Below are 12415 nucleotides of genomic sequence, written 5' to 3' on the forward strand. Positions count from 1 at the left end.
TTATGTTTTGTTTTGATTAATTGCTATGTGAGATTTTAGGTTGGTTTAAGCGAAAGTCAAAAAAGAAAAACCAGTTTCGTCATTTTAATTTCATTTCTGGGAATCAAAATCATGGAAGTTGTCTGAGCTGCTCAAATTCGAGTTTCGTCATCAAGTTCATTTTGATTGAAGCTGTGGTTTCTCGTTTCTCTGTTGGTGCAATTGCTGAAATCTTTTGTTATTCGGATTTGTTTCTTCAGGTTCATCCCTTCCTTTCTTCTATTTTACTTGTTGTTTATGGTGAATATAAACCTTGAAAAGCCATTTAGAGTGAGGTTATTGTTACACTTAGTCGCTTAAGTTAATGAATCAGTTCATGAGACTTTTAAGAAAATAAAAATTAGTTTTAACTTGTTCTTGTCATGGTATGATTAGCTCGTGATTGATTTCAGAATGTGAGCTATATTATTCATTTTCAGTTTTGCTCTCTTAACTATGTATCGACTGGATGTTGTACACGTGTTCTGGTCTTCATCTAACATAGTGATGAAGGACAGAATCGCTTGACTTTGGTAGGAATGATTGAGGTTTGATCGAGTCTGTGGTTTGCTAGATGAGGTGCTGCATATGTTTGTCGATTCAGTGACGATTACAGAATTTCTTGCACATCTCTAATTCAATTCGAGTTCAAGAAATTGTCACCCAATTAGTTTTTTTACTGCTGCTTTGTTGCTCAATTAGTTGCATTTATCAGAACATGTTACAAAAGGCAGAAGTTTAGTGATTCACGTTTGTTTTGAAGCAGCATCTGGTTTAGATCTCACTTGTCCAAGAGATGAACTGGTTTCACTTGGGTTACATGATGAAGTTTGGTTCATTCTTGTCGTGTTTAATTTAGCTTTGCGTTGGTCTAAAGGAGTGTTGAAGCCAAATTGTTTCGCTGATTGTGTATGCTCATACTTGCTCTATTTTCCCTCTTCTGTCCAAATTTCGTCTGCCTTGTTACTGCCATAGTAATTTTGCTCTTTCGAGCTACTGAAGAAGTCAATTTCAACAGTAGATCGAGCCGATAACGTGTAGTATTTTGGACATTTGTCCAGACTGTTGTCCCTGCTGAAAATTTGCCCTGTTTTGCACTGTTTAAGCGGCAGATTCGCAGTCTTTTAGTGCAAATTCTGCACTCTTGGCTCTCATTGGTTTGGTTGTTGGATAGTTTAATATCTAACTGAGATTTTAGCTTTGACTGTTGGTTGTGCAAGTTAAGTTTTTCTTCAGCTATTTGCTGAACAGCTTTGAGCTGTTTATCCTTGCACTCCTGTATGTTCCTCACCCCAACAGATTTGCTGGTTAGCGGACAATTTGACTTAAGTAAACCTTGCCAATCAGTGATCTTTCTCATCATCATGCTCGATTTAATTTTTCATTAGAAGCACTTTTTGTGTGTGATGTTATCTTTATGTACTATTAACAGTAACCTATTGTTGAATTTTCCAGCGTGCTAGTTCACTTCTTTTAATTGGAGTAGGCGTACATCTATCATTTTGATTCCATGGAATTGTGGTCTTATTTGGGAAATATTTTAAAAAATGGTAATGTTGAGGAAAAAGAAAATAATATAAAGTAAGTCAGGTATTTGCTTTTGGAATTCATGTGTGTGGGAGTTATATTAGGAGGGACTAAATGAAAATCAATACTCTGAAACTACTTATTGTGGATTAGCTTAGTTTGGGGGTGTGCCGTATTAAGACAAATGTACAATTTTTGGCCCTCAAAGTTTAGTTTCAAATTTCCTTTAAATTGTATTGAGGTGCGCCGTGCCAAATAAAACCTCAAAAATGCATGGCCCTCGTTTGATTAATCTTAACCCTTAGAAATCGAGATGTGCCATTTAGCGAACTTTTCATGGCCCTCGCAAAGTTGTTAACGCGTAGTTGCTTTAGGTGCATCATTTAATAATATTACCTTCCTAAACTCGGGTGCGCATTTCATGTGACCCAAATCAAAATCTTAAAACGTTGACTAAAATGTGTTTAGGATTGCGGGTGCATTTCATGTGGCGCGATCCAAAGGCACGTTTTAAATGACGTTCAATCTTCTTTAAAAATTAATTAAAAGTGGTCAAAAGTTTAAAATGGCATCATAGGTTAAAACGTGTTTCTAAAATCAGATAATTAAGCTGAATATAACAGTTGAGCGACCGTGCTAGAAACACGGAACTCGGGAATGCCTAACACCTTCTCCCGGGTTAACATAATTCCTTACTCGGATTTCTTGTTCGCGGACTGTTAAACAGAGTCATGCTTTTCCTCGATTCGGGATTAAACCGGTGATTTGGGACACCATAAATTATCCCAAGTGGCAACTCTGAATTTTTAATAAATTAATCCCATTTCGATTGTCACTTTAAGTTGGAAAAAACTCCCTTATACTCCCTTTCGGGTAGTGTAGGTAAAAAGGAGGTGTGACAGTGAGTCCGGAATGTCGTCTTCAAAATATCAGAATCTTGAATCTTCAACTGATGATACCCTGACCTCAAATCAATCTTCAAAAACATCCTCGTACTGTGAAGCTGGTCGAATAAGTCATCAATGCGCGGTAGTGGGTACTTGCTCTTAATTGTAACTTTGTTCAACTTTCTATAATCAATACACATCCGCATAGTACCATCCTTCTTCTTCACAAATAGAACCAGCGCATAGCAAGGCGACACACTGGGCCTGATGAAGCCTTAATCATGCAACTCCTAAATTTGTTCCTTCAATTCCTTCAACGCTGCTGGTGCCATATGATACAAAGGAATAGAGATAGGCTGAGTGCTTGGCACAAGATCAATACCAAAATCAATGTCCCTTTCGGGTGGCATGCCTGACAGGTCTATAGGAAACACATCTAGGAAGTCTATCACTACCAAAACTGACTTAACGGTTGGAGCATCAACACCAACATCCCTCACAAAGGCCAAATATGCCAAACATCCCTTCTCAGCCATTTGTTATGCCTTCAAATATGAAATCACTCTACTAGGAACATAATCCACGAAGCCTCTCAACTCCAACCTCGGCACCCCCGACATTGCCAATGTCACGGTCTTAACTTGGCAATCCAGAATAGAGTGGCATGGTGACAACCAATCCATGCCTAAAATCGCATCAAATCAACCATACTAAGGAGTAAAAGATCAACTCTCGTGTCTAAACCCCAAATAGTCACCACACACGATCGATATACACGGTCCACAATAATAAAATCACATAGCGGTGTAGATATATGAATAGGCATAGCTAAAGAATCATAGGGCATATCCAAATAACAAGAAAATTATGATGACACATATGAATAATTGGGAACAAGGTCAAATAATACTAAAGCATCCCTGTGGCATACTGAAAAAATACCTGTGATCATAGCGTCAGAAGCAACTACCTCTGGCTTAGCAGGAAAAGTATATCATCGAGTCTAACCTCCTTCTTTGGGGCGACCTTGATCCACACGACCTCCACCCCGAACTGACTGAGCGGGTGGAGTAGCAACTGGTGTAGGGGTCATAGACTGGCCTCCCTACTGCACTAGACCTCTATAATGATGGGGACAATACTTCCTCACATGCCCAACTCTCCAAAATCGTAACAACCTCACCAGAAATGATGGTGGGGCTTGCATCAGACCTCGGGAACTAAAATAGTCAATGCAAGAATCTGGTACTGATGAACCCTAAACTAATGGAGAATGATATGAGCTTTGAGTTGGAAATGCACTGAAAGATGACTAACCTGGACGACTAGTGTATGAGCCATGACTAGCTGATGTACCACGATAAACTTGATGAGCCATCTGAGTAGGCCTATAAGGATGACCTATACTGTGATGTGACTAACCTCTAGATGAGGTACCACTAAAACCACCTGAAACACGAGGAATCTTGCCCTCCCGCTCCTCATGCTCAAGCCTACGAACCAACTCCAAGCACCTGGAAATCTCGACCACCTGGTCAAACCTAGCATCTGTCTCGGCCTCTCAAGCTAGACTATAATGTAGACCACAGTTGAGGCCATCAATGAACCTCCTGATCCCCTTTCTCTCAGTAGGAACAAACCATATAGCATGATAAGCCAAATCTGCAAAGCTCATCTCATATTGAGTCGTACTCATATCCCCTAAATGTAGCTGCTCATAATCTCTACTCAGCTCCTCTCTGCGAGTCTGTGGAAGAAACTTCTCTAAAAAGAGAATGGAGAACTCATTCCAGGTAAGTGGATCTACGCCAACTAGCTTTCTCTACTCATAGGTCTTCCACCATCTATCGGCTTCCCTATCAACTATAAAGTGGTAAATGCAACCCAACTGGTCTCCAAAATACACACTGCACAAAGAATCCGCTAACACCAGTCTAGGAAATCGTGAGCATCCTCTGACTCCTTCTCGCTGAACATTGGAGGCTTAAGCCTCTCGAACTGGTCCAATATTTTTTGCTCATCATCACTCATAGGTGGACCAACCTCGGCCCAAGCAACAGCAGCAGGCTAAACTGGTAGTACACCCGGTGTCTAGAGTCCCTGAGCTTAGCTGCTCTAGAGTACGGGCGGCAGGAGTCTGGGCACCTCCCCCACTTGTGAAATGGCTAGTATAGCTAGAACTGCAACCACCTGAGTCAGGATCGTGCACATAGACACAATTTGGGCTAAGGTATCCAGATGGCCAGGAATAATGGGTAGTGCTGGTGCCTGAGCTGGCCCCGCCTGCTCAACAACATCTGGTACCTGCTCCTTAGCTGGAGCGACTAGTAGCTCCATAGGTGTTGCTCTGGCTATAGTGTGAGCCACACCTCATCCTATACCTCGACCTTAACTGGTGGTACTGGTGGCCGTCCACGTAATTCAGTAGCACGTGTCCTAACCGTCTGTGAGAGAATACAAGAGTCAAGTTTCAAACTTCGGAAATAACAAATCTGCACGACAAGAATGCAAGAAAGTGAGGTTTCCTAATGGTTTGGTAGCCTATCGAAGATAAGTACAGACGTCTCCACAAAACCATAATTGTGCTAAAAATAGTATAGACATCTCTCGAATAGTGCTTTGGTACCAACTTGTCATGATCCGAATTCACTAGTTGTGATGGCATCTAACCCAACCCGCTAGGTAAGCCAACAATCATGTGATAACAATGAAATCAATTAATTATGGTTCAATAACTCAGCAGTGGTAAAATATCATAAAGTATCTGAGAATAAAACAATAATACTCCTACAACCATCCCAAAAATTTGGTGTCAACGAATACACGAGCACTATCGAATAACAGGATATAAGAAAAATCCTCTAATACAACTGTCTAAACAATAGAACAATAAAGATAGTATGACTGTGCCCTTATTGATCAATATTCACACTTATTATTGTACAGATGCGTGGCATAACAACCCATCATCAAAGCACGTATATAAAATGCTATAACTATGCCCACTGCTAGCATGCCATACTATGTAAGGGTCGATCCAGCCCAAGCACTAATCATAATCATTTAGCCAAATAGTGAGTCATGGTGCACGTGCAGCCTAAAAAATAATAACACTTAGCTCAATATGGTCCTGGCGTACGTGTTACCTCAAAATCAATACCAAACTGACTCTACAGCCCAAATTAAGTCATTTACCATTCATGTCTCAGATAAACACATCTCAAAATGCTCAGTTTAATAGTGTTACACGTAAGAGGCATCAACAACATGTGAGGAATCAAATAAGAAACACTGAGACAGAGATATCATACATGGATATAATATCATGACTGGGAACATATGTACAAATAAGGCATATACTTCTGAAATAGAAAGAATAGCCCTATCAAGTCTCAAACAAATAGAACTTATCCTAGACATAATGCCTAATATGAATCACAATTCAAATAATCAAACAAGTAGGGGGAAAAATAGGGATAACAAGATATGATAGCAAAACAAGCCCGGTAATAGCCTAAAAGCCTCCCCAAACCATGAACACATCGGTGCGCGTACATACGTCCGTCACCTAGCGCGTACATCGCCCAATATCTTTCAGATAACGTAGTTCTTCGGGTTAAATACCCCAAAATCTAAGTTTAAATATGTTGCTTACATAAAATCACGTAACTCAATACTCCAACAAGCCCTTGCCTTGCGAATCGGCCTCCAAACGACTTGAATCTAGCCACAAATAACTTAATACCATCAATAATAGCTATAGCAAACAATTCCAAAAAAACTAAGGTCTTGAATCAAATACACAAAGTCAACCCAACCCACACCTCGGAACCCAACAAAATTTAAAATTTTCAAATACCCATTCAATTACGAGTCCAACCATACTAATTTCTTCCAAGCCCATCCAAAAATCGACCCTCAAATCACCAAAATTTCACCCTCCAATAACATAGTCTAAAATCGCAAAATTTCACTTCAAATTCACATAAACTAGGTGTAATAATCAATGGGTAATCAATAACTATCATTAAAAGTGATTAAACATCACTCACCTCTTCAATTGTAGCAAAAACACTCTCAAAAATCGCCCTTAGCCAAGCTCCACAATTCCAAAATGAGAGAAATAACTCAAACCCTCGATTATAAAATATTCCAAGCGATCCCGCTTCTGTGACCCATTTCCGCTTTTTCGGTCCAAATCGTACACCTACACATTCCACTTAAGTCCCCGACTTACCGCTTCTGCGGTTAGGCCCCTACATTTGCGCATCCGCACCTGCGGAGAATACTTCGCACTGGCGGTCCTTCCGCTTCTGTGTTTCCTTCCTCACAGAAGTGACTGTTATCTCCCCGTTCAGCCTTACTCCACTTTTGCGACCAATTTACTGCGGAATCATGCAGGCATCTGTGATCTCCCCGCTTCATCCTTCCTCCACTTTTGCGACCAATTTACCGCTTTTGCGGCTTCACACCTGAGGAAAAGCCATCACATGTGCGGTTTCATTTGGTAACATAAATTCCAGCCATCTCTCTAAATGAAAACATGTTCCGCCAACCATCTGAATCACACCCAAGGCCCCCGGAACACCGACCGCACATACCAACAAGTTATAAAACACAATATGAACTCACTCGAAGCCTCAAATCATATCAAACAACACCAAAACCAAGAAAAGCACATCGATTCGAGCCTAATAAAATTCTAACTTCTAAAACTAATGCCGAATCATATCAAACCAATTTCGAATTACCTCAAATTTTGCACACAAGTCATAAATGGCACAACAGACCTACTCCAACCCCCTGAACCAAAATTACAGCCCAATATTGACAAAGTCAACTCTCAATCAAACCTCTCAACCTTTCCACCTTCAACTTTTCAACTTTCACCAAAAAGCCTCAAACCAACCTACGGACTTCCAAATCAATATTTGGACATATGCGTCAATCCAAAATCACAGTACAAAGCTGTTGGAACCCTCAAAACACTATTCTGGAGTCGTATATAGAAAAGTCAAACTCTGGTCAACTCTTTTAACTTAAGCCTTCAGTCTTGGAAAAAGTGTCTCATTTCACTCCGAAACTTTCCTGAAACCAAACCAACCACCCCAACAAGTCACATAATCACAAATAAACATATAAAAATTGATAAATAAGGGAAGGAGGCTACAATACATAAAACGATCGGTTGGGTCGTTACATCTACTTAGTCATATTAGAAATAGAAGTAAGTGCGGCATTGGTGCGAGAAGATAAAGGTACGCCATCTTCAATTTATGTTAGTAAATCTATTGGATATTGAGATGCGATTATCTTATCTGAGAAAACTAGCACAAGCATTAATAATGGCATCAAGAAAGTTACGATCCTATTTTTAATAGCATCATATTTCTGTCGTAACTACTTTTCCATTAAGGAATATTTTGAACAAACATGAATTATCAGTAAGATTAGCTAAATGGGAAATAAAACTTGGTGAGTATGATAGTATTTATTAGCCTCGAACTGCCATAAAGTCACAGATACTAGCAAATTTTGTAGCAAATTTTAGTTCGAACTTACTTCCTAAAGTGAAAATGAGGAACGAATATTTATCGGATCTAATTTGGGGACTTAGACAATATACACTAATGGATCCTCAAATGTAAAAGGATCAAAATTTGGGTATTGTCTTAATTTCACCTTCAGGAGAAGTTATTAGTAAAGTAATAAAATGTTACCCTATAACTAATAATGAAGCCAAATCTGAGGTTGTGATTGCAGGTTTGAAGCTTGAAAATGATATGGGGACTGATCAGATTGATGTCAACAGGGATTCACAACTTGTGGTTGATCAAATGCAAGGGAATTACGTGGCTAGAGAAACACGAATGCAACAATATTTGGAATAAGTGCAGGAATAATTGTGTCTGTTTCAAGTGTGGAAAGTTTTTCAAATAACAAGAGAGGAGAATGAGGGGGCTGATGCATTAGCAAAACTAGGATCAATAGCCAATGTATCAAATGCGGAAAATGCAATCGTGGTGCACCTGTTCCACTCAATGTTCGATCAAACCAGGAATGAGATAAATTTCAGTAATTTAACATGGAATTGGATAAATGAATTTGTGAGTTTTCTGCAGTATGGAATACTACCTGAGAATAATAAAAAAACACAACTGCTATGAATAAAAACAAGTTGATATTGTTTAATAGAACGTAATTTGTATCGAAAAATATTTGGTTGACATTTAGCTCGATGCCTTGGACCATAACAAATTGAATACGTGATGCGAGAGGTACATAAAGGACATTGTGAAAATCATGTTGGTGGAAGGTCACTAGTGAAAACACTAATAAGAGCAGGGTATTACTGAACAAAAATTGAAGAGGAGGAGGAAAAATTCATAAAAAGGTGCGATAAATGCCAACGGTATGCAAATAATATGCATCAACCAGTAGAGTTGCTAACATTCGATTATTGCACAGTGGTCATTTATGTAGTAAGGAATGGATATTGTAGGTTCTCTACCGCAACCACCAATAAAGGCACAATTTTTATTAATTTTTATTGATTATTTTTCTAAGTGGGTGGAGGCAGGTGCTTTCAAACAGGTACGAGAAAAAAAAGTTATTGACTTCATCTGGAGAAATATAATATGTATATTTAAGGTTCCAAAGGAAATTGTATGTGATACTGGGCCACAATTCATGAGAGCAAAGGTCACTGACTTTTTTAAAGGGTGACAATTTTAAGCAAATTACTTCAGCACCGTATCATCCGGTAGTTAATGGACAAGCAGAGTCGATAAATAAAATTATTGTCAACAACATAAAGAAATATTTCAAAAATCAAAAAGCAGGTAGCCTGAAGTGCTACCTACGGTGCTATGGGCCTACAGAACAATGACAAAAATAAGTGCGCGAGAAACTTCATTTTTTCTTGTTTACGGTACTGAGGCACTAATTATAGTAGAAATAGGGGAACCATGCCTGAGGTTTAAACAAACAAATGAGTTATCCAATGAAAAAGAACTTCCGTGCAAATTTGGATTTGATAGAAGATCAAAGAAAGACAACTTTGATACGGATGGAAGTGCAAAAGCAAAGGATTAAGCAATATTACAACAGAAGAGAAAATATTCGGTATTTTATGATTGGGTACATTGTCCTTAAGAAGGTGTTTCAATTAACACAGGCAGTAAAGGCGGGGAAATTATGTCCGAATCGGGAAGGACCATATCGTTGTGATGAGCTGAAAGGTCATCTTATAAATTAAAACTAAATTCTGTATTCCAAGGACATAAAAACCTCATTTTATTCCTCCTCATTCTGCATGCGAAGTCCGAGCGTGTTTTCCAGGAAGCTCTTATGTTAAAAGTTGATAAAAATAAGAACTTTTTATTAAAGACTTCATTTGAGTTGACTTCGGTCAACATTTTTGGTAAACGGATCTGGATTCATATTTTGATAGTCCCGGTAGGTCCGTATAAAAATATGGGACCTGGGCATATGCCCGGAATTGAAATTGGAGGTCCTTACCCTGAGTTATGAATTTTTGTTGAATATTGATAGTCTGAAAATTTAATGGTTTCTAAGAAACTCTAAATGTTTAATATTGTTGGTATCGGGTTTGTATTTTAGTTTTAAATCTCTGTGCAGGTTTAATACAACATTTAAAACTTGTCTGTAAAATTTCGTAAAAAACGGAATTGGTTTGACGTGATTCGGACATCCGGTTGAGAAAATAGAAATTTCAAAGTGTTCTTGATAGTTTCATTTGATTTGGTGCTAAATTCATGGTTGTAGGTGTTATTTTGGAAATTTGAACATGTGAGAAAGTTCGTATGATATTTTAAGACTTCTGTGCATGTTTGGTTTGGATCCCCGAGGGCTCGGGTGAGTTTTGGATAGGCTACGGAGTAAAAATAGGACATAGGACACTGCTGGTTTTGTTGCAGGCCTCAGACCTCACAAATGAGAGGTCAGGCATCGCATTTGCAAGCTCAGCAGAGTCCGCATTTGCGAGCTTCTCATCGCAAATGCGAAGAGAAACTGTCCAGCTCATGTTCGCAAATGCGAACATTCCTTCGCATTTGCGATGGGAATAGGGGGAGAGGCAACCTTCGCAATTGCGATCCTTTGATCGCATTTGTGACTAGCTAGTTCGCATTTTCGAACCTTTCTTCGCATTTTGCAAAGAAGGCAGGATTGTGGAATCTTTGCAAATGCGATAGATTTCTCGCATTTGCGGGCTTCACAAATGCGAAGCCCAAGTCGCATTTGCGAGATCTGCAGCTAGGTAAAATGAAACTTGGAGGGGATTTTTCATTGATTCTTCAAATTTTCAAAAGCAAGAACTCAAGAGGCGATTTTCTAAAGAATTCTTCTTCCCCAAATCATAGGTATGTGATTCTTAACTAGTTTCTTTCAATCTTTCACTTCATTGTACAAGATTTCAACCTAGAATCTGAGGCTTTCATGGTGGAATTGGGGATTTTTGGGTAGAAATTAGGGATTTCAAAATTTGGGGATTTAGACCTCAAAGTGAGGTCGGATTTCAAAACCAATTGTATATCCGGACTTTGGAGTGAATGGGTGTTTATAATTTGTGACTTTTACTCAATTTCAAGACGTGTGCCTGGGGAGGATTTTTGGGCTTTTTTCTATTTTCTTGCCTTAGCCTTGATTTCATTAGCTAAATTAGTTGCTTGTAGCTATATTTACGTTATGAAATTAAATTGATTAGATTTGGGCCACTCAGAGTTGGATACTCGTGGCAAGAACATAATTTCAGATTGATTTGAGCTTGGTTCGAGGTAAGTGGTTTGTCTAACCTTGTGTGGGATAACTCCCCTTAGGATTTTGTACTGTTTGATATGTGAGCACAGTGTACGTGAGGTGACGAGTACGTACACGGGCTATTGTTTAAAAACCCCATTTTTATTAAGTAAATATCTGTTTTTCCTTTAATTGAGCAACGCTAGTATATGTAACTATCCTGTTTAGTTTAGGAAAGCATGCCTACGTTCTTTAATTGTCTTAACTGCCTATCTGAGCTGTGTGTAGCATGTCTTAGTGAAATTTTCCTGTTCTTCCTTGATTCAGACATAGTCTAAATTATTATTTTCTTGTTGTAACTGTTATCTCTGTTAGGTTGCACTACATATTTATTTTGGGACTACGGAACGGTATTTTAGGAGATCTCCATGTACTTCATATTTATTTGGGACTACAGAATGGTATCCCGGGAGATCCCCTATTATGATTGCTGTGTTCTGAGTTGTTCTTCCTCTATGCTTATTTCCTAGTTAAAATTACAGTATTTATTTCTTTACCGTTAAATTTTTTTATATTTAAACCAGTAGGGCCTTGACCTGATCTCGTCACTATTCGACCGAGGTTAGGCTTGCCACTTACTGTGTACCTCTATGGTGTACTCATGCCCTTTCCTGCACATGTTTTTCGTGTTCAGATCCAGGTACCTTTTACCAGCCACATCACCAGTGGGGTGAGCCAGCTGTAGAGACTTCAAGGTTTATCTATCGCATCCACAGACCTCGAAATCCCTATCTATTCCACCCCAAGTCGACCCTTCTTGTATTTTTCTCTTGTATTAGACTTTGGAGTATGGGAGTATTGTGTCTTACTTTAGCTTTTGACTTATGCCATTCCAGATTTTGTGAGAATTTAGGTACTCTTCCAAAGTGTTAATGTATATGCCGAGCGACATATCATTTCCTTGTTTAAATTTTCTTATTAGTTGATAGCTTTTATGTTTTCGTCCTTTATTCTGCAAATGTTAGGCTTACCTAGTCGTAGATACTAGGTATCGTCACGACAGGTCACAGAGAGAGAAACTAGGTCGTGACTGTGAGCACGTGATTTTTGTCTTACGCGACAATCGCTCCAAAAGAATTAAAAAAAATAATAACAAATGGTCCTGCGGTACAAATTTGGATTTTTACATGGCACTTTGTTAATTATTTATGATTTTTGCCCAT

This window comes from Nicotiana sylvestris, chromosome 6 (genome assembly GCF_000393655.2).
Source record: "Nicotiana sylvestris chromosome 6, ASM39365v2, whole genome shotgun sequence".
NCBI lineage: Eukaryota > Viridiplantae > Streptophyta > Magnoliopsida > Solanales > Solanaceae > Nicotiana > Nicotiana sylvestris.